Source organism: Falco peregrinus, chromosome 1 (assembly GCF_023634155.1).
Source record: "Falco peregrinus isolate bFalPer1 chromosome 1, bFalPer1.pri, whole genome shotgun sequence".
In the NCBI taxonomy this organism is placed as follows: domain Eukaryota; kingdom Metazoa; phylum Chordata; class Aves; order Falconiformes; family Falconidae; genus Falco; species Falco peregrinus.
Window position 1 is genome coordinate 88793872 of NC_073721.1, and position 23477 is coordinate 88817348.

Consider the following 23477-nt stretch of genomic DNA (forward strand, 5'->3'; position numbering starts at 1 on the left):
GACTCCAGGCTTTTCAGCTGAGCAGGTCACAGTTGCAGGCTGGGGCAGCAAGACATCCCTTATGCAACCAAGCATGCAATAGCGTCTAACTGCGCCAACTGCCTGACATCACATTTGAAAGCTGATCCTACACACAAGAAACTCTAGGACGCTAAAAAAAAAAAAAAAAAAAAAAAAGGAGAAAGAGAGAATGAAGCAGACTGTGGGCCACAAGCAATAATTCCCCAGCAAGGGGCTATCTGTGCAGGACACACTATGGACCAAGACGGTGGCTGAATTAACTGCTCTGCAGTCCGACAGCACTGTGGACCAGCCGCCACTTCATTCTGTGGTGCTTAGAAAGCTAGTAAGAAAAAATACATGTACAACCTTGCTGTACATTCTTTTGGGCTGTTTCTTTAGCAAAGAACAGGCTTTCTGTTACTTATGCCAAGACATGCACCACAGATGCACTTAACATACATGAGATACTACAACAAATTCTTCTCCAGCGTAAACCACAGAGGCTTGCACGGGTACAGGACTGTGGCTCAGACACAAGCAGTGAACTGGAAATGCTGCAGACAAGCCAGACAGTGAAGAAAAATTACATGAGGGATACAAGATCCTGTCCAGGTTAGGCAGAATGCTTCCAGAGCTACAAAAGCCTATGTCAAAGATGCAGTCCCCTGGGGGTGCGGGCGGGAGGGCTATTTCACTTGGAGTACTGACCACCACTCTTGTGTCCCTCAGTGTTGTACATGACCCTTCTTTATTCCCATGCAGCTTGTTGTTAAGCCACTGCCTATCAGAGGAAGGGCTCCCATTCCCAGCCGGCCTGGCTGCCTCCCGGTATCGGCAATAGGCTATACAAAACCCACAGCAAGTCTCCCTTTCCGAAAGGAAAAGATAGATCACTATTAGCTGTATTTCCCTTCTCCCTCCAAAGAGGCAACACAACTGGGTCAAAAAGAGACTGTCTGCCTGCTTTCACTGAACAGTTGTTTGAAAAATTATCAGTTCTAAACCAGGAATACCCAGAGATCACTGTTTTAAAAATACATTTAATTCTCCTAGACAAGAATCTTGTACTCCAATCACGAGCCCAGGGGGAAAGAAAAAAAATTACTAGCAAACATTAGAAAACCTCTAGAAGAAAAGGGGAAAAGTGTTTGAGGGTGACAAAACTAAACACCTAAGTTACAGAAAAGCTTCAGTGTCTTCAACTGGCATAGCACACCTAAAGCTATGGGAACCTATTCAGGTGCAGCAGAAATTACTGACTGGTGCTTTGCATGTTCCCTTCCTTCAGCACACAGCTCTGCTGAATGACACATTGCAACACTTAAAGGAAAACCAGAAACATTTAAGTAATCGCTGCATTAGCCTGCAATACCAAATATAACCCAGAAGCTTGTTATGACTTACTGTTCTATGCCTGAAACTAGTGAACTACTGGATAACACAAGCCTCACCATATGCAGTAGCAATTAAAATAATCACCATGCAAGCTGACTTCGTGGTTAAAGTCAGAATGATGTATGGATTCAGAGGAGAGTTCAATATCAAGTTACTGAAAACACACAAATTAGTGTTTTGGGACTGATGTTTTACCACAGTCTCAAACTACATAGAACAGCTGGCTTTTGGGGTTGTGTTTGGTTTTTTTAACATCCAAAGTAAACAGCTTGGACCAGACCCCCACAAGCATCTAGGGCCTGAACAACATAGTGAATGACAGTTAAAAGAGAAAATGACTATCAGGTCAAGTATCATAGCTATGGTTAAATTAAGTAACATATTTTTGCTGTCTGGTCTGAGTGATAGATCGAAAAATGCCTAACAGAATTTACCATTTCAAAGTAAAAGCCAATCTTTTAGCCTAAGAAGTTATTAGTGCATGCAGCGAGGTTCATTTTCTCAGACAGAGGAACGTTTTACCTCCAGAATTTCCTACATAAGTGGAAAATAATAATAATAATAATGTATTGCTTCGATATAAAAAATAAAAGCATCTTCCCAGAAAAGCAGTACATTGATGTCAAAGGAAGCTGTATAAATATTAATAAATCAAACACCTGCAGCCATAAGACTTTCTGCCACACCATAATTATCAGACACTGAGGAAGGCACCAGGCAAGCAATACCAAAGCAAAGCATGAAAAACAGCCAGTACGGGCTATCCACAGCCTTGCAGACAGCCCATTTCTCCTCCTGGCGCAAAGGCAAGTTCAGGTCATTTGCCTGAAGTTTTTCCATCAACAGAATACCCTGCATTTCTGTTATTAAATATTTGTGAGGAGCCTTGCTTTTATTATTTTTCATCACTGATGAACTCCATCTTCTTGTCTACCAGGGAAGTAACCAACTGGCAACCTCAGCACAGGGGTGCTCACTGTCCGGGGGTGACAGCTTGCAGCCACAGCCATCAGTGCATGCAGAAGTTAACTGAGGGCATCTGCAACTTTGCAAGACTGAGCTGTAATGAGGGGATTTTTTGTGGTTTGGTTTCTTGCACACAGACTATCAAGCAGGCAATTAATCAGAGTTATTATTACCAGTTTATATACAACTATTCTTACCTTTCAGCAAGCTTTTCCTCAGTAATCAGTATTTTGGAAAGATTTATGACTGAAATAGATCAAAAGTTTGCATTTGGGGAAGGGAGTCCTCCATTTTCTCAGTCTGTAAAGCACCATAGATCCAAAGCAGAAGGGAAATAAAGTGCACCTTTATAAGCTGGTAGGAACAGATACTGTAGTATGGGGGAGAAAAAGGTCTCACTTAAGAGTTTTAAGTGCTCTTTAAAGGGGTTGAAAAGAGCTGAGACTTTGGGCTGCCACAGAGAACCTTTTAAGTAGAAAAAAAAATTATGGGGGTAGCCCCATTTGTGCATTTGTCCATGTTTTTATAAGGAGAGAATGGGCCAAGCAATAGCAGCCCTCATACATCAGACACTACAATACCATAAGTGATTTTCACACCACCTTCCCATTCATACATGGCATTTGGTAGAACCATCTGATCTTCTCCACATCTTCAAAGCATTATATCATCCCCATTTACAGCTATAAAAGTGCTTCTTAAGAGTGCCGCATCAGAACAAAGCACCCTGAAAGGGACTGGAAAATTAGAGATCTTGGTAGGGCAGCAGCAGCATCACTCTAGTATGACATATACCAGTGAGTGCCTGTGTGGTATTTAGTTGCCAGCTGGGGTTAAACCATGACAACCTGTGGCACCACAATGCTTCCACATGCCACAAATTCCCACCGCAACAGACACAAATGTTTGCCAGCATCTCACAGCAAAGATCCAGCTAGAAACCCACCAATCACTTATCCTGCAAGAGAGCAATGACAGAAGTGAAGCATCCAACATCACAACTTCAGAGGTTCAAATAGCAGGGAGAAAAAAAGCCACGGAAAAACTGTAAGCAGTAACCACAGGAAATCAACTGTGTTTAGTCACAACATTAAGACAAAGTTTCAGTAATGGTTTAATGAAACATTACAGGGCTACTAATTTCAACATTAAAAAACAGGTATTGTGGCAATAAAAATCTATATATCCCAAGATAGAAAAGCCACAAAATCAGTAAATATAAACTCAAAAGGATCTGTTTTCTTTTTATACTAGGCATTTAAGACTGATCAGTGCTGAGCTGTGCCAGACTCTTTTCTTGGAACTGGTGACCCCTGGTTCTGGGAGCCCATACTCACTGCTTTCCCAGCAGGGACACAAAACTTTTAATCACAGTCTTTTGAGGGGGAAGAAAATAAAAAGGAAAAAAAAAAAAAAAGGAAGAGCTACCAGTGGGAAGAAGGAATGATTAACAGCTGCACAGAAAAATTATTAAAGGCAGTAAGTTATTTGTCCTACCAGACATTGAGGCATATTTAGTACCTGATGACAATTATAAGCAATTGGGCAGGGTTCAGCTTTCAGCCATACGCTTACACTGCCAGACATTATCAGATTCAGTTCCCAGCTATGGCAGGCAGCCACACCATGTGATCTTTTTATAACCTTATTAAAAACCATCTTCAAACCAAGCTGTTTTGGCACTGTATCTTCCATTACAAGACATTTATTTCCCAAAGGTCAGAGTCCTTCAGATTTGCAGGCTAAATTGTTCTAGCATCATCCTTTGGCTTCAATAAACTGCTTGGTTCCTTAAGCACTGCAAAGAGCGTGCATGTCCTTTCTGCTCCCAGCCCCCTTTGTTTCCCCACAACCCTGGTCACTCCAGTGTTAACATGACCCATCCCTTTCAAAAGGTCTTTCTAAGGTCATGAGGCACCAAATTGTCCAGAGGGACCTCGACAGGCTTGAGAGGTGGGCCCATGCGAACCTCATGAAATGCAACAAGACCAAGTGCAAGGTTGTGCACCTGGGTCAGGGCAATCCCGAGCAGAAATACAGGCTGGGCAGAGAATGGATTAAAAGCAGCCCTGAGGAGAAAGACTTGGCGGGGGGGAGGGAGGGTTGTCGGTGGACAAGAAGCTCAACATGACCTGACAACATGCACTTGCAGTCCAGAAAACCAACTGAATCCTGGGCTGCATCAAAAGAAACATGACTGTGGGTCAAGGGAGGTGATTCTGCCCCTCTGCTCCTCTCTCATGAGACCCCACCTGGAGCACTGGGTTCAGCTCTGGAGATTCCCACAAGGAGGACATGGAGCTGCTGGAGCAAGTCCAGAAGAGGACCACAAAGATGATCAGAGGGCTGGAGCACCTCTCCTGTGAAGACAGGCTGAGGGAGTTGGGGTTGTTCAGCCCAGAGAAGAGAAGGCTCCGGGGAGACCTTCCAGCACGCCTAAAAGGGACCTATGAGACAGCTGGAGAGGGACTTTTTACGAGGGCATGTAGTGATAAGACAAGGGGGAATGGCTTTAAACCGGAAGAGGATAGATTTAGATTAGATGTAAGGAAGAAATTCTTCACTGTGAGGGCAGTGAGGCACTGGCAAAGGTTTCCCAGAGCAGCTGTGGATGCCCCACCCCTGGCAGTGTTCAAGGCCAGGCTGGATGGGGCTTTGAGCAACCTGGTCTAGTGAAAGGTGTCCCTGCCTGTGGCAGGGGAATTGGAACTAGATGATCTTTAAGGTTCCTTCCAACCCAAACCATTCTACAACTCTGCGATTTACATTTTTACAAAATGAGCAATAACCTCACACTAACAGGTTTACAATCTTAATGCTTAGTATTACATACTTGCTCTCCAGTACCATGATATGTTCAATTAGCTGTCGCACTGAGGCAGACATTTTCTGCACGTGTTGATAACACTTCTTGGTACTATAACCATAAAACACTTAAAAATTTTATTCTCTGAAACCAAGCTTCTAAAAATTCACATTTTGTATTACTCTTATCAACTCTCCTCCCTGTTCTACTTGGACATGGAGAATTCCAACTGAAGAAGTGCAACATATTTGGCAAGCTAACCTACAATGTGCATAACTGTACTGACAGCAATTAACTTTTTTTTGGAGGAGGAAAGTGAAAGAACAGAACAAAAAAAATGACAAAAGGTGAACTGGTTTGGTCTCCTAAGCTCATTCTTAGGAATGCTGAGCGCCCACAATAAGCCTACAGTAAGCAGGCTTTCTGAAAGTGTCTCGCAATTGCTTTCTGGGAATCTGACCCCTTCAGGACTTCTCTTAGTTTTACATATCTGCCATAGTCAATCTTAACAATCTCGTTGGGGCTTGCACACAACTACCTGACAAAAACATACAGAAAAAGAAACCATATTAGACACAATAATTTACCAGAACCACTATCCACAGTTCATCCTAACTAGACCATCATCCCTCTAGGCAGTGCATTTGGAAAGCATGCCACACCATTGACCCAGAGAACTAACACAGCACTCTGGGGTTCTAACAACGCAAGTAAACTCTGACAGAAAAAAAATAAATAGAAAAATTCAAGAAAACAGTATGGCTTCTTCAAGTGTCTGGAAGGTTTGCAAAGAGTTTGCAGGTCACCTATCAAGTTAATGCTCAGCATATTAAGACCACTTTGAAGCATCTGTTGTAACAGCATAGAGGCTTTGAAGGAGAAATTTTGTCATAATCATTGAAATGCCAATAAAGAATTATGGGTATCTGGGGGGAAATCTCCTTCCTACAAATGCATTTGTAGAAAGGGCGTAGGCATGGCAAGCCAACCTAAAAAGCCCTCTGCATCTGCTAGATTCTCACACATTCAAAGCTCAGAATTTAGTTTCTTGAACAAAAACAAATAAATAAATAAAGGTACCTAAAGCAGACTTGTACAGAGGCTAGAAGCTGCCACTTCCACACCCCTCCCTTTGCCCTCTCCCTCTCACCTCTCTCCAGCATGCTACACGGTGCTCCATTTACTTTAACAAGTCTTAACCTGGATTCCTCTTGCCTTTCACTCAAATAAAAACACTCTAGTGGCTTGCTTTGACATTCTGAGAAGCAGCTTCAGCTGCTCTCATTTTCAACATAACCATATTGCACCCACACCATCAGTCCAGCATGGCCAGTGAGACAAGGCTCTGCTGGGCCCCAGGCTGGTACTGCAGGTTCTACAGGTCTCCTGCTACTAAAACCAAGGGGTGCAGGGAGAAAAGCACGTCAGCCAAGTCAGCTTTCATCTAGAAATGGTTTTTAATCCACTAACCCTGAAACCAAACGTTATACATCCACTGCAGCTTTCCAAGACTTTGGCAACCAGCCTTAAACGAACCTTTTGGGAGTTTTTATACAGGCCAGACACCCACTGAGACACACATGAGAAATGTGTAATACACAGTATTATTTTATTCACTTCTTGGATCTCTAAAAGAGACTGGGCATTTTTCTGGCAGAAATTAGAGATGTATTTAAGTTCAGCAACTTGCCACGCAAAAATGAGTTCATTCATCTCCAGCCAAGCTTCAAGTAAGATATATAGGTGTCTGGGGCTTTTTCCTTCATGCAAAACTTCATTATACAAACAAGAGAAAGTTAACACAGGAAACTTAACATGTCTGCTCACTGAAAAAAAAAAACCATTGCAACTTTTTTTCCCCCCTCCATAAAGGATGGCCCTAATGTTTTGGCACTGTTACAAGTCAGACACCAGGTCTCCCTCAAGTTTCATGAGCTTCGAGAGCACTTGTGACTCCTTTTCTCCTATACTCACCAAGTGACCACTGCTTGCACATGCAAGGAACAAATTTTCCTCTTCATTTATGGAACCAGACTCAGTCATAGATTCATAGACATAACTGACAAGATCCTATGCCGAGAAGATACTGCATCCAGCCGTACACACCATCACAGATACCAATCCAATGTTTCATCAGGTTAAAAGGACATCCATGGAAAGATTTAGCGTAACATAATTAAAAGACATTCCTAGAAAACTTTTCTCCTCAAACTCTGCATCAGTTTAGCGTCACATAACTATTCTAGTCAGTTCCTCTGTTTTCTTTGCTCCTTTGGAGATGCATTTCAATTTTCAGCCCTCAGTTTGGGACACTTACAAATGCAGCTGTTATTTTAAAGAGGACAGGCTGGCAAGCTGGCTAAAAGCCATTCCAATATAATTTGAAATTGGGTTTCACCTTTATTTTGCTACACAGCTCCCCCCAAACATGTACGAACCATGTCAACAGCAAACAAGAGCACCTGGAACCTGAAAAGTGCAATTCTGCAACCTAGTACCCTGTTGGAGAAGAAAAAGATGTTTGGCAGAAAATACACGGTACAAATTAAATAAGTGTGAACTGGATTGCTTTTCTCCATTTGAACAGATTCAGATGCCAATACCAATAATGGGCATCTCCTTTCCCTGTAACTGACTATTCTGCTTGAGTTTACAGCAAAACAGATCAAAGAAAAATTATTTTACTTTATTTGGAAGCATCACTAGAGAGGCTTGCAATAAAATGAAAGCTTGGCAAGTGATGATCATACTGTTTGAAAAATATTCCAGTTATTGACAAATGGCCAGCCTCCCCAAGAGGCAACAGAATAGAGCGCATGACAGCGCTGCAGCGAATCATCTTGGTGATCTGCACAAACTACACATGATCCTTGAAATGAAATAAAACGCCTGCAACATGCAATATTTGAGTATGTCCTACTTACAAGAAGAAAAGATCTAAATGAAGTGACAGCATATTAATAAATGTTTTTTATTATACACCATGCAGAATAATATTAATAGCTGATGTGAACAGTGGCAGGGGGCAATAAAAATAAACAAAAAAAACCACCACAGACACACACCCTGAGCAAAAACCTTACCAAAAGTTCAGATAAGAGAACAGAGTCTTCCATTGGTCCGACTGGATGGGGCTGCAGTTTGAGGGCTTGGAAATACAATACACAGAAGAAGGTACTACTGCCAACCTTTTAATATTAAGACAATGTAGGTCATGAAGACTCATAGAAATACACTAAAAGCTTTGGGCAGAAACGGACATAGGATTGTTTTGCACAGGACCAGCCAAGGTCATAAAGCGCAAACCTGAAGCTGGAGCAGAGATCAGACAGCAAGGCAAAATGTCTTCATCACTCACGATAGTTTCTGCATCTGAAAAGAGCAAAACTGTATCTCCAAGAAATCTCCACTCCAGCTGGTGAAAATTCCCTGTCCAGGCATACAGAACACTTCAGAGAAATGCCATCTATATGTGTGTTACAAACATATATTTTATCAGGCATTTTATCTGCTTTACATTACGCTGAAGTTTGCTGTTAAAGAAAGATTAAAATTCTCCCTATTTCTTTCAGCCCATAGGTTTCTTATACATATGCTTTAAGCAGCAGCATATGTATATGTCTGACAGAATACCGATTTTTTTGTTTGCTTCAAGTGGATTGTTTACAGCACTGTAAGAGGGGAAAAGAAAAAAACAACACACCTTTTATAAATCATAAAACACAACTACTGCCTGTTTTTTATCCAAGGTGTTAAAGACAAAATGCACATCCCTCCATCAGGTAAAGTGAATGACAAAGTTCTTCAATGTAAATCCTGTTTGCTTACAAGAAATTTAGAGCATTGCATCTCTCTGAACCAAACAATTGTTTCTGATCAGCTTCAGCAGGCACCACTTTGCCCAGCAGTGCCAACACCCACAGCATGTGCCTTGCTGTCTCCCACATCCCTGACCTTCCATAGTACATCCTGCTACTAATCTCTCACAAGACACAGTGGGGTACACACACACAGGGTGCTCTAATTAATCCTATTTTTTTGTAACTTATCCTGGACAGCAGCTGTTACACCCATAGTTTCCATCAGTGACAGAGCACATGTGGTTTAAGACTACAACTTTCCCAGATTTGGCCAGGGCACGCAGGAGCTGATATACAACCCCCCAAATGCTATTGCATTTTTTAACCACACTCTCTTGTAGCCCAGATTCAGACCTGCTGGGAGGTCTGCCACACCGCATAACTGGAAGAACCAGACAATTTCTTGGGCCTCCTCAGATTTTGCAGAAGCTGCCTCAACAAGCTAAATCATACTATCATATCAGAGCTCTGTTACTCATACGTTCGTTCTCACTCCCTCTCTCCAGAAAAAAAGCCTAAGGCCAACAGTTCAGCTACATCTTTTACATTTGTTTCCCTTTATGGACTTACCCAGATTCTCTAGTACCTGCCCCTCCCCATTACAACATTGGTGTGATCACAACAAGCTGATGAGTTATACAAGATAAATCCCTCTTAAAGGGAAAAATAAAAAGCTAAATTTCTACTCAAATCCATCACATTACCACTGTCCTTACCACTGCTAAGGAGGCAGATAAACCGATCCAGCTTTTGAGTAGGAGCTGGAAAGGCAAACACAAAGGCACACAAGCTGTTTTCCTCTGGGTTATTTTTGTCCAGGTCCGCCTTGAAACTCACTCTTCAGTCCCAATAATTGGCAGCAACTAATTAGAAGGCAAAATGCAAGCAGTTTATTAAATGTTTGATTAAATGCTGATTACATGTTTGATTAACCATGATCACAGAACAGATCTCCCTTCAACAAGCTTACTCATTTTCTTTGCTCACTTCTTTTGTTTGTGGACATAAGAGATAAGAACTGTGAAGATGATGCTATACTACACATTGGGCTGTCAAGCCTATAGGTGACTGCACAACACAAGGCAAGGAGAAGCTGATGATTCCTCTGCTGTTTCAGGTTGCTTTCCACATTGCCCATCTTCAGATGCACACAGCTAACTCCCGTGTTCTCTCTTCAGGGCTTTCACATTTGACTGGGGGGGTGTCATACACAAGATGAGGTCAAAGATACTGCCTGAATGACATCACAGGTTAACTGGAGACACAAGCAGCAAAGAAAGGGACTTGTAGAAAGGTTACAACCTTTTAACTGCTGTAATTCTGAAATAAGTACAAGGACTTGAAGAATGATTACACTTGGGGGAAAAAAAAAATAATCTGTGTGAAATAACTTAAAATTATGATGAAAATTCTGCATGCCTTAGACTGATCCCTGAATTACATCTGCTGAAGAAAGTTATTTTTGTGCATGCCATTTGCTGTCACTGAAGAGTTATCAGGTAACAGTTAATGAAAACACCTGAACCACATAATGCCATTAGAATTTTACACACAGAGAAACATACACATTTACCTCAATCTCTTAGTAAATAAAAATAACATTTGCTCAAAATATTTCCAGGAATTCTTGTTTGTGAAGGCAAAACAAAATCCTTGACCAAGCATCTTCTTTTTCACCCCACTAGCACATCTGCAACAACAGGATTTCTTATCCCAAAAGTCTTTTTTTTTCCCAGGCAGCATGTTTTCATAGCACTTTGCACATCAGATCCCTGCAATCAGCCGTGCTTCATAAAGAAGGAGGCTACTCCACACCCAGCTTTTACGTAACCCCCTCGCATGCAGTTGCTCAGTCTCACTGACTTCATTCACACTGGGTGGGTATTACGTGCCTACTTGTACTTGGGGAGTTTCATGCTTGGGTCAGCACACAATCCAAGGTGCCACAGTAAGCTGCAAAACACACAAGCATCACATTAAGGGCAGAAGCTATTCCAATTTAGCAAAAACATTCCTCTTCAAAATCATTACAGTCCTCCAGAACAATGAAGTTGTGATGGTTATAAACTGGTAAGTCAAAACCTTGCAAAAGTTGCGGTCCAAGAAGCCATAAATTGTCGTTATCTTATCTGGACTACTCCCTTACATCTCAATGAAATACTACATCACCCCTAATTATTTTCTCTAATTAGTTTACAGATAAAAGTAAAAAAATTGCCAGGATAATTTTTTTCCAAGCCTAACTTGAACACCTACATTTTTTTCCTCTATCAGAATTCTAGCCCCCATTCTCACCACTGCCCCAAGGTGGTCACCAGACAAACATCACCCCAACCCCACTGACAGCTCTCAGACCTGCCAGCCTGCAGACCACCCAGCACCCTCCATAAGGCACAGCTAACCAACAGCCCACCAAGGTCACTCCAACAGTATCAAGGCCAGCCCTGATTTTGCACCAGAATCCTTTCTCAAGGCCTGGCTTCAAAAGAGATGATTTTCAGTACAAAGTACTAAAGTGCAAATTTTTTGAATCCGCAAAAGCACTAGCCTGCATATTGGTCAGACATAACACCTACAGTTCTGATCACTAATTTCAGATGGAGTTTACAACAGCAGCTAAGTGCACCAGTGCACTTTCAAACCACAGAGGTATACTACAGCTTGCCTTATATCCTTGTCTTACTTCAGGATATACAGTCAGGAGTGATGCCTGAAAGATTAACAGACCATTTCATTATGATTTTATTCCACTGTTTTCACACTGTGATGTTCTCCTTAGAAAAATCCCAGTAAGGTTATACCTAAACTTTTTCAGGAAGACTCTCCCTGGTGAATGTACTCACATCACTAGGGAGAAAAAACAAAACTATAAGACAATTAGGAAATGAAAGAAAGATCTAAAACTGCATTTTTGGCCATTTAAAGCTATAAACTCAGAAAGAATGAAAATGCTCTTATGTCAAAACAAAATTTTAATATTGTTAAAAGCAGTGAGATTTCTCTTTTTCAATTATTTATCTAAACTGTTTACTGCAACTATGGCCCTAACCCGTAAAGTCTTGCATCCTACCTAACAATAAACTACTTACAGATGCTTCTAAAGATAAACTGCATGCTAAACCTCCCACTGAACTCCTTCCTCTGCCCATACACAAGAGAGAACTACAGAGGGAACATACTATCAAAGATCATGTTTCTGTTTCTTCCCCAAATTTTACCACTGCTTTGGTGCTATGATTGCTCAAGATACATTTATTATCTAATGTCTCTATTCACCTACTGCCATACAGTTGTTGTGCTGTAATTTAATGGCACCAAGCCAAACATCACTGGTCTTGCACCTTTCTAGTAGTGTATGACATGCTTATACTGCCAAGTACCAAACACTGCCACTGATGATAAATGTGCTAGGAGAATACAGGTGACAGAAGCTGCGGATGAAGCTTGCCATCACAGACTCTTCACACAGCACTACTGTTTCTTACCTCCTTTCTGGGTTTTGGAGAGGAGCTGCATGAGCTCTTCTTTGTAAGGCACTGCGCCTTGAGATGTAAGGCACAGATCTGCTGTCGTATCAGACAGCTGCAAGATTAACACTGCAGGCTTCTATCCTCAGTAAGATCCCACCAGAACCAAAGGGCTTTTACTCAAACCACACTCAAGGCAGAACTATATGCTAAACCCTCTGATTTTTATCATATCTCATCGTAAGTCTTTATCAAAACAGCTAGTCAAGCACAGGAATCACAGTGCCATGCTGCTTTACCTTGGGTAACAGCAATCTTTCTCGGGTGTTGATTCCATGACACTAAAAGCAAAATTTCTGTAAGTCATTTAATACCAGTATAGAGAGATTAACTGGATTTGTCTGGAAGTGAGTCTTACTCAGGAAACTATTCCTCCCACCTGCACACATTAGGATCATACGAACAGTGGTATTCTATCCATCAAGGCTTCCACTTGCTATATACATTTTACATAAACATGCAACAGATGACAGTCACTTCCCAGTAATTAAGCTACGGAGAAGATCTCCAAGGTGTCCTTGAATAACTAGCTTAGCAGATTTTCCACGAATTGACACCATTCAGAACTGAAGCTACAGAGCACTACTCTAAAGTAGTCAAGCTGTTCCTCTTGGAAACTCTTTTATAGCAGAAGTTTGTATTTGTTCCCTAAGCCCACATAAAAAGGTGTTTTTTAAGAGCTTCAATGTAGAGTTTTCATATGAAATGGGTTTCCAAACTGATAATATCTGAAAAGAACATACTGAGTCCCATTCAGCTCTGGGGGCCCCCACCATAAGAAGGACATGGACCCATTGGAGCAAGTCCAGAGGAGGGCCACAAAGATGATCAGAGGGCTGGAGCACCTCTCCTGTGAAGACAGGCTGAGGGAGTTGGGGTTGTTCAGCCCAGACAAGGCTCCGGGGAGACCTTTCAGCAGTATAACAGACCTTCCAGTACACCCAGGGGTCTTATGAGAAAGCTGGAGAGGGACTTTTTAGAAGGGCATGTAGTGATAGGACAAGGGGGAATGGCTTTAAACTGGAAGAGGATAGATTTAGATTAGATGTAAGGAAGAAATTCTTCGCTGTGAGGGTGGCAAGACACTGGAACAGGCTGCCCAGAGCAGCTGTGGATGCCCCATCCCTGGCAGTGTTCAAGGCCAGGCTGGATGGGGCTTTGAGCAACCTGGTCTAGTGGAAGGTGTCCCTGTCCATGGCAGCAGGGTTGGAACTAGATGATCTTTAAGGTTCCTTCCAACCGAAGCCATTCTATGAATGCCTCAATCAGAACACGTCCCAGGGACAGGAGGCTAGACTACAACCTCTGCCTCTCATGCTGGCCCTCATTATTTCAGCTGATGCTATTCTTTACATGCCCACACATCTCGCTGCTCTGTCACTTAGATACTCCTTGGAGCAGTGGGGCTTCCACTGGCTGCTTCCCACAGGCTCTGGCTCAATGGTTATCCTGGCCACTTCTGCATCTCACCCCAAAAGACCCATCTATCCTACACTCCTTTTGTGTGGAAAGAACTTCTCTTCCTCCATCCTTCTATGCTCATCCTGCAGTACCCACTGTCTCCATTTGCCATTATTAGAAAAGCTGAACATTTATTCTGTTCATTCTGGGACCCAAAGACAGCAGGCTGAAGAGTCCGCAGCCTTCCCAGTCCTTGTCTGGGAAGGTATTCTAACCATCCCAGCTACTCTCACTCCAGTGATACAAGACTTGGTCCTGTGACACAAGGTGGCAGCTGTGGTCCTGCCCTTTCTGTCCTCCACAGCAGGGTGGCCTCGGAGGAAAGATAAAAACATCTGCTAGGGAGCGTCACATTTTCATACCCAAGATAACCAATAGTGAGCTTTTGGAGGCCCGTGATTATTTTGGACATTGCCTGTCACAAACTGGCACCTGCATAGCAACAACAATCCTGAATTTCATAAAGCAGTCACAGCTCTGCTTAATTTCTTCAACACAAGCAGGACCATACAGAAATCCTTCCAAAAAGGAGACCACATTAAACATCTCCTCACATTCAAGACAAACAAAACCCAAAAAACCTCACAAACCAACAACCACCAGCAGAAAACCATACTTCAGAGGCAAGACAGAGAGAGCAGAAAGACAACCTCCCACTGGTCACGAGCAGGGGAAATCTTACTCTATGCGCAGACTGACAGTGTCCCATAGAACACACCTAATACGGATCTACTGAAACCATATTCACTACATTAGAGAAAGAAGACATCAGCCGTCTTTCCTAGATTTAGTGGCTCACAGCTGTCCATTTGAAAAGCAACCAGGAGAGGAGATACGAGGCCTTGTAGTCTAAATAGCTTTCATTCTGTTTCAGGCATTTTCTTCTCTCCTGTGAGAGACACCACTCCTTGGGACTTTCACATACAGAGAGAGATGAACTGTATGTTCCGCTGACATACTGTTTTCAGTCCTGTAGATGAGACAACCAACATAAAGAGAGACCCACCTTAAAATACTAAGCTTCATCTAAAGCAAGTTAGCTGCCCCCCTTGTTTTCTCTTGGGAGCGTCTATATTATACTCCTCCACTTTCACCGCCAGGATATGATCTGGCCAGTGGTTCACGGCTACATCCTCACCTGTAAAGGAACACCAAAACGCTGCCTGTGCTGCCTGCTGGTCACTTGGAAGAGTTATTCTGCTACTTCTCAAGCAACACTTCAGAAGACACATGAAATGATCCTATTTTTCAGAAAAATAAATTGGGAGCCTTAAAATCTCCTAGGAGATCCAGGGCCTCATTTAGAGGAGAAAAAATAGTTTCTTGGTACAATGGTAAACAGCAGATTCCTTCAGAAAAATTGCTGCAGAGCATACCTGATCTTTTAATTTTTAAATAAGCATGACAAAACCAAGCTGCTACCCACTCCTGATACAGTCCTCAGCCAGCCAATCATCGGAGTCTTTCAGATGTTTATTACAAGTAAAATTGTGTATAATAAACACAACGGAGTAAAGACTTCCTGAAGAGCCAGTCCTGTAAACAAGCTGCAGATGTGAAAGAAAATGAATCACTTCTGAGAAGCGATTTTTTTTTAGCTCACAGCTAGATGAGTAAGTTACACAGCACCTTCTTAGATAAGCTCCTGTAAGAAGAACAAAAGACTCCTACTTTTTGAGAGCATGTGGTTGTGGGTTTTTTTTCAAAGTTCCTGTGTTAAGTAAACTTTTATCACTAAAAAACCCTCCCATTAGCCGCAGCAGGTTTAGGTTCAAGCTCAAATTTATTTGTATCTTCCAATGTTTCTCTGTTCTTCTGTATACAATAAACTGAAAATATTTACTCGTTAACTGCCGTTCTCTCTCAGACGTATTTAAGAGAGAGGTAAAATTGTTAAAACATGTTGGGTCCTCAGCAACTGGGTTCAATGACTTTTACAGAAATCACCACCAAGCTGACAAATTTTAACAACTTGAATTTTTAATTTGGAACCATGCTTTGGAACAGACACATGCAAATTAAGAGCTGCTGACAAACAGCAAAATAAAGTAATAAATGGTTTAGCTTCCTTTGAGATCCAATGATCTATGAACGATATGAATTCAGAATGCTGATATGTGGCTGAACTGGCAAGTCTGTATTATTTCTGCATTTAACAGGTAGGAAAGGTATTATACTGGGAAATTCACGGATTTGCTTAAGTTGCAATGAAGCCTACTACAGAACCAAAAGCCAAGCCTGTTTTATCTGCAAGGCCTATGCCTGATTCAGGAGACTTTCTCTTCTCTCTCTTGGATCAGAGATTATTCCTTAACTTGGAAACTCATTGTACAATCCCCCACCCCAGTGAATACATGGAAGACAGCAAGATTTAAACACATTTCAATTGTCTGCAGCTCATTTACATGTACTTAAACTTTACTCATATTTCAAAGCTGTCTGGGCAATGTGCTTCAAACTTCGTAGACAAACTATTTACAGTACACAGCAGGAAAGAGCCACCTCAAGTTTTTTTGGGACTGGCCTTGCAGGAATGCCTCTAAGTTCCTGAGCTCATACAGGTGTCCAACACTGATATGAAGACATTTTGAATAAACAATTTTCTGAAATGTTGGCAGGGAGGGAAAAAGCCAGGGAAAGAATTTTCACAAAGACATACAGAGAATGGGAAGAAAAAAGTTAACACTTTAGTAGTTTTTATTTCATAAAAAGGAGGTCAGACTTTACTGAAAGAAAACCTTCACACTGTTCTTATAGAAGGCTCCAACAATTACCCCCTCGAACCTGAAGTGGCTGCTGAAAACACACACACACAGAAGCATTACTGTCTTAAAGACCAAAAAATATTTAACCAAAAACATTCTCTAGCACAAGCCTTCCTTTACTATATCACCAGCACTGCTAGGCTGTTCCACTCTGCCTGGATCAGCCCCATTCAACTGGCAATCTACTTCAATTTAGCAGGAGAGGAAACAGGGAGATTTTACAGGGACCACATGCATTTTTGCGAAACAAAAATTTTGTCTTTCAGGTTTCACTACCAGCAGCAGCAAGTGTACTAAAGATCTATTCTTACAGGGAGCTTTCACACCCACATATCAGTCAACGTAAGAAAAGGTGGCGGCAGCATTAACAAGTAACAGGAAACTCAAATACTATACTTGGTCCTACAAAAACATTTCAAATTACGCTACTGGATACTTCCCTGGGCCAAGCAGGCATTCGGAGAACTTTCAATGGCATTGTGGTTGCATGATTTAATTACTACCTACCACATTTTTGATTCTTGGCCATCAATCGTAGTTATCAAGCCATTATATCTTTTAAGTGCCTGCTCTCAGTAGTTACGGTACAACAAAGCAAGAACAAACCAGCAAGAGCAGCCCATGTGTTGATCCCAGATATGCCACGGAACTTGTGCTACTGTGAACAAGTTAAATTTCCATCCCTGTCTCAGGCCTTCCATTGAAAAAAAAATAAATAAAAATGACCAACAGATGTATCCAGTTCCCAAAGAATCCAACCACATAAGTTTTCAACAGTTTCAGAGGGAGCTGGATTAGGCAAAGGTCTGCAAATGCGCTCAACTATTACCAAGGTCAAGAAAACTCAGTACCTTAACAAGTAGGAGTTTTCAGAATCTTAGCCTAATTCATATGCAAGGATTACTATTTCAGGAGTAAGCACTAGTACAAAGAACTTGACCCTCATCTAATTTGTCTACAGAACAACAGATTTAGAGATCTTGATCTTACACATCAGGAAACAGCTTTGCCCTAGAAGAAATCTGTGGTAAAGCTGCCTTAGAATAAATGACTGTTTCCAAATTCTTTGCCCAAGCTACGAAGCAAGCATCTTAATTAAGGTTTACCTAATTGCAGTTAGTGTAGTTTGGGATAGGGGGCAGGGAGGACATACGCTTTTCCACAGTGCACTGGTACCAAAGCTGACAGGCAAAGAAAGAAAAGTAACTTCAAAAAAACGTATTAGCTGTAGTAAATGCTTTGTGTTCCGTGGTTTCAGAAACACATTTTCCTGTTTGAAGAAAGCTCTTCTGTCTGGTTCTTCAGACCTTTTTCACAACGACAAACAGGAGAAACTAGGAACAAGGGAAAACCAGGGAAGTTACTTGTGAACAGCCACAGCACCTCAGACCAAAGGTCCAACCTACTCTGCCTGCAGGGTGGCTGTTCTCTCTATTCTATAACCAAAGACAGAAAAGAAACAGCCTAAAATACTGTTTTTCTTCAGGGGTCTCTTGCAATCAGAGCTACACTGTTTAATTACCACTGCAACAATACTAGAGGAAAATCTGCCAAAAAGGAATGGGATTAAGCATTACATTTTGATAGATTATTCAAGACAAACAAGAGATCATATCACAGCACAAAAATATTGTGCCAGCCCCCACTCAAACAATAACTATTGTGAGCCAAGATGCAGCACTTACACTGATCAGGAAACTGCTTAACACAGTAGCACAAGAATAAGAAAAAAGTCTTACTAGAAAAGGTGGTGGTCAGCACAGTACACATGTAAGTGAAAGTCTGCTGCAACTGTAATTCTGCATTATGCACCTCAATTTATTTTACTTGGAGAAAAGAGACAGAACTCTCCGAAGACCCTATGCCTTTCTCGTTCAGTCACTTCTGGTTCCTTCCAGCATCATTTCAGGCTCCAAATATCAGATTCCCGGTTGACTCAAATGACCACTTATATCCCACCAGTCTCTTAGAAACATTCACAATTAAAACACAGCAGCTGACCAGCACAAATCAAGTAAAGTCTTCTCTATCCTCCATAGCCTTTTCAGGGAGATACAAGCTTATATGCTAAAGGTCCATGTGGTTTGATTACATTACCCAGAACCAGTGATAACCTGTTATATAGTTTAAAAGATAGCCAAGAGATACTTTAAATTACATTTATAACAGACAATAGTAAGATCCACAGGTTTTACTACAAAAAAAGCAAGTTCTGATCCACAAGAAAGTCCTAACTTGAGGTGCAGTGCTGTTTGAAAAAATGCAAATCCATCACTAGTGAGTAACATAAGTGATGAAGATCAATGCCCTATGGCATATATGAAGAGTAAAGCTACAGACATGTTGCACTAACAAAAGAATCAGAAGAAAAAGTTCTTGAAACAAAATTAGCTCCAAACAAAAGCAATTTAAACTTGAGGATGGCTATGACCAAAGATTTTTCACCCTACTGAATTGTGAATAAAAATTTAAAAATTCTCTCAGGTGCTGAGAATTGGAGGCCTAAAATAACATCAGAAAAAGAAGAAAATGGAGCTTCAAGCCCCTATCTAGCACAAAGCCTGTACTTTCTATTCCTCAAAGCGTGCTAAAATTTTGGTCCTATAAAGGCCAGGAAAAGGGTAAAAAAATCCCACTCTCTTCAAAATTCACTCCAGCCTGGACAGTCTCTAGACTTTGATCTATTCATTGAGACAGTAGAAAAGGTTACACCAAAATGTCAAGCCCCAAAGTCAAAATATAACCCCATCCAGCACTTGTCCGCTTGCAAATAGATGCCTTTTCCTCCTACAGTCCCAGCAACCAGGAGCAGCTGAAGGCACTGCACAAGCACAAACCATTTTCTCCCCATAGATTAAACCAGTTTTAAAATGTGGCAGCTTTGAAAAAGAAAACTGACTGATAACGGGTACTGCTCGATTTTATCATCACGTACTCTACACAGCACATGGTGTTCTGACCCAACGTGCCAGCAACAATACTTCTCCCCTTCTACTCTTACGCTTTCCCCTTTTCTGCCAGATACAGGGTGCAGGTCAGCAATTACAAATACTATTTCTTTTTGCCATCAGCCTTTCATCAAAATACTACATTTGCCTCCCTCACATACACTTTACAGGAGTTTTCTTTCAGTGCTTGAAAACTACCAGATTGACAGCTCCAGTGAATTAAGCTCCCTCTTTGTCAGCATAACAAGAGCAGCACCACAGGCAACCTCAGAACAAGCTCCCTCTATCCTCCTCTTCCCACTCCTCCAGCTAGTAAGAATATCTGAATGCTGAGCTTCGTACACAGCTCTGTCATACCATACAGCACCTTGTAAAGAGTCTCTGATAACATGGTTTACTCAGACTATCTCATAGGACATTAATGTTAAGCCACACCTGATAGAAACATCATGAGTCAACACATTTGCGTGCGCTCGGACTCGGCTCATGGTTTTAGAGTTACTGTGCTGTCTGGCACAGGTGCATGTCGCTAGTCTTTCTAAAATTATTTTCTTTCCCAGACAGTCTTTAGACAACAGTGTGAAAAAATGCTGAGTTAAAGCAACTCTTAAAGCCATACTTGAAAGTAAAGAAAGGCAATGTTAATTGAAAACCAACAGAAAGACCAGAAAAATTCAATGCTCTCAGTATCAGACAAAAGGCGGGTGCAGATTTTATTTCAAAATGAATTGAACATCACGAGAGGGCTTCTGTCACTGCTGCAGTACTACTACTGTAGTTCACTTTTGGGGAGGGCTCCTCTGCTATGTTGCCACTTAAGCTGGTCAGGCAGCAAATGTGGATCTGGACACTCCTTCACTTACAAGAGGCTTTTAGGTTCCACAAAACCTTCCGCTGTTGGTTGTAAGTCACAGATTAGCATGCACTAGATCAACTTAGAACCTAGCTCCTAAGCTGTACCCAGCTTTTAGCTCCTTCTCCCTCTTTTGCAAGCTTTTTTATTTTTAGTAGGAAAGTCTTTTCTCTTTGGGGAAGCACTTTTGACTTCTGAAGCTCTTACGACATCTTGACTGGTTCCCCACACACACACACTGGTCAAGAGCCAGGGTGTTTTAGTAAAATGAACATGTATACACATGTCTAAAAATAAGTAATACCTGCTCCTTTACAGGTTGGAGGAAAAAAACCCACACCAAAACCACCCCAAAAATACCCACAACACAGCAGAAGCACCTTTATCTTTTCTCTTGTTTTACAGGAAAACTACAGAATAGCCAACATGCGCCAAAAGCCTCCTTACGTTCCTGTGATGTTAGAAATGAAAGTGAGTTCAAAAATGCATTAAAAGACTTTCTAACTACAAGGAAATAACCAACATACTCATTGAAACTGACATGTTTACTAACTAACATACCTAATGGGGTTTAAGTGGTCACTGCTGGGCTCGCTAAAGCATAGCACCTTGCTGAAGCAGGCAGTGCTTCACAGCCCACCTATACAAATGACAACACTTTCCATTCTTGTAGAGAAACCTAGCTGACAAGATAAGAAATAAGCCTAGTCATTACACCAATTCTTTTAACCACGGAACTAATTTCAGAGTGTCAGGAAGAAAGGACTGCAGTGCTGTGGCTGCCAGTGGGGCAGGCGTGGCATGTCACAAGTGGACCTTTATGATATCATTTCCTTCCAGTGCCATTAATCACCCCAGACATCACTTGTTCTATCAGTCATTAACCAGTTGCCCCAACACGTAGATAACTTTATCAAGGCTAGGCAGTGAGAGTCATTACGAAGCATTACAACATGCAGGGCCAAAGGCCTTTTTCCCAAAGAATCCTCTAAACTATTTCCTCAAGTCACCAGCAATTTAAAACGTGATTTCAGAAAAGGACAACTATGTTTCTTAAAGCCAAAACACTGAAGTCAAACCAGGTCTCTTAAAGCACCAATTTTCAGCCTGTTAGTGCTCTTCAAGGGGGAGAGACTCCCTCGATGTGCACACATGTCTGTGGTGTGGTCTGATGGGACAAACATGGGGCTTCAGAGCAATGGCCAGGAGCATCCCAGCTCGAGATTTAGCATTTTGTCTTTTGCTACAGACATGTCTCATTGAAGTATTTTCCCTCCTTTGCCAGTGGCACCACGGAGAATTCAATTTCACAAGGCAGTGCCTCGGGACCTGGACCAAACATGCAGAACCAACGTGTTACAGAGGGAAAGGACTGAAGATGGCTTATTGACAAGGAGGAAGAAGAGCCTGTGAGGAATATTATGAAGAACAAAAGTAAGCCTGTTTTTTCAAAGACCAAGGACCAACTTCACAATCTTGCAAGCAAACAAGCATGACTCAGCAGTATGTGACAAGACAAAACAAGACACTTCACCAACTGGCATCCAAGGGGAGATTAAACAGCTCAACGTGAACTGACTCTGCTTCCAAGTTCCAGGCCTGGCTCTGCCAATTACTTTCCTAAAAAAGCCATTAGATCTAGAAACATGACCTGCTCCACGCTACAGATCAGACTTCTTGGAGCCCTCAAAGCAACCTCAATGAGCGCACACCCTCCTGCCCACACAGGTAGTAGCCTGGCTGTGAGAAAGAGACTCCTGCTTTGGTTGCCAATTCACAGGAATTATTTGACAGAATTTGTATGAGTGGCAATCGCACCCTGGCTGAAATAGCCCAAGCACTGCAGTTGGAAGGAAGAGAACCACAACTAAGAACATTTTACTTGAAACTAAAGGATATCCCCCTCATTGAAACCCAGTCATTTTGAAAGCCATTCCTAAAGCACATGGTTTCATTGTTTCACAGAACTCAAAAAGGAGAAAAAGAAGATAACCAGAGAGAAAAGGGTTTGTTCCACAGCACTACCGCACAGATGTGCTCAGCATAGGTGCTTATTTTATCTACTATCACACTTACTTTAGCGTGTTTCACATGCTCTGCTTCCTTGTTACTTGGGACATGTTCAAGAATGTCACCTCACCAAAAAGGGTCAATGTTCTATTCATCTCAACAGTTACCTGGCCAGTATCAGGCGATAGGCTGTCAACCAGTACTTCCCAGGTGCAGTGCATTAAGGCAGAGCAAACACCTTCTGTCATCTCTGACACCCCTCTCGGGTTGAGCCTATATATTTGAAAGAGCTACACACATTTTGACTGTGTGCCTAGACTTCCCAAGTCATGACTCCTAAATTAGTAAAGGGGCTTCAAACTACTTAATGTACACAAAGGACTGTTTCTCAGGTACCTTCTGCACTATTACAGACTGGACCAAACCAGGTGACCTTGGAAGAGGTCAGCATCTCTGCCTTGAAACGGGACCACAAGCCCGTGTCATTCCCAGCATGCTTGTCCAGCATGGTCTTAGAAGTCTCAAGTAATTAGTATCTCTGCCTACCTAGACAACTGCAGTATCTTTTCCACTTACCTAGCATGCCTCCTTCCTGGCACAATCGAAGCCCTCTACTTTTTGTTCTACCTACAATGACACTGGGGAATACACTTTTTTTTTTTGGGGGGGGGGGGGTGGGGGGTGGGGGGGGGTGGGAGGGGGGCAGAGTAATATTATTTTTTCCTCCTACAACAGCTTTTTACAATGTTCAAGACCTCCAGTCCTTCTCACTGCTCTCTTTTGGGCACTTTCCAGCTGATCTGCCTCTTCCTTGAAATGCTGTGCCCCAAACCAGAGGCAGTAGGTGAGGCTACTGCAGCAGCAGTCTTATCAGTGCTGTGCA

The 23477-nt window shown here is 42.0% G+C and overlaps 1 protein-coding gene and 1 long non-coding RNA gene across 4 annotated transcripts in view; both read right to left on the bottom strand.

Moving 5' to 3' along the window:
- Nucleotides 1-23477, bottom strand: part of ITPK1 (inositol-tetrakisphosphate 1-kinase) — a 150104-nt gene that overhangs the window by 119297 nt on the left and 7330 nt on the right. The gene's annotated exons all lie outside the window — the stretch shown is intronic.
- Nucleotides 6355-23250, bottom strand: LOC106112770 (uncharacterized). The gene is made up of 3 exons (XR_003556352.2): nt 23171-23250; nt 10604-10983; nt 6355-10285 (listed from the first exon to the last, which is right to left on the bottom strand). It is a non-coding gene; the product is annotated as an uncharacterized LOC106112770 (long non-coding RNA).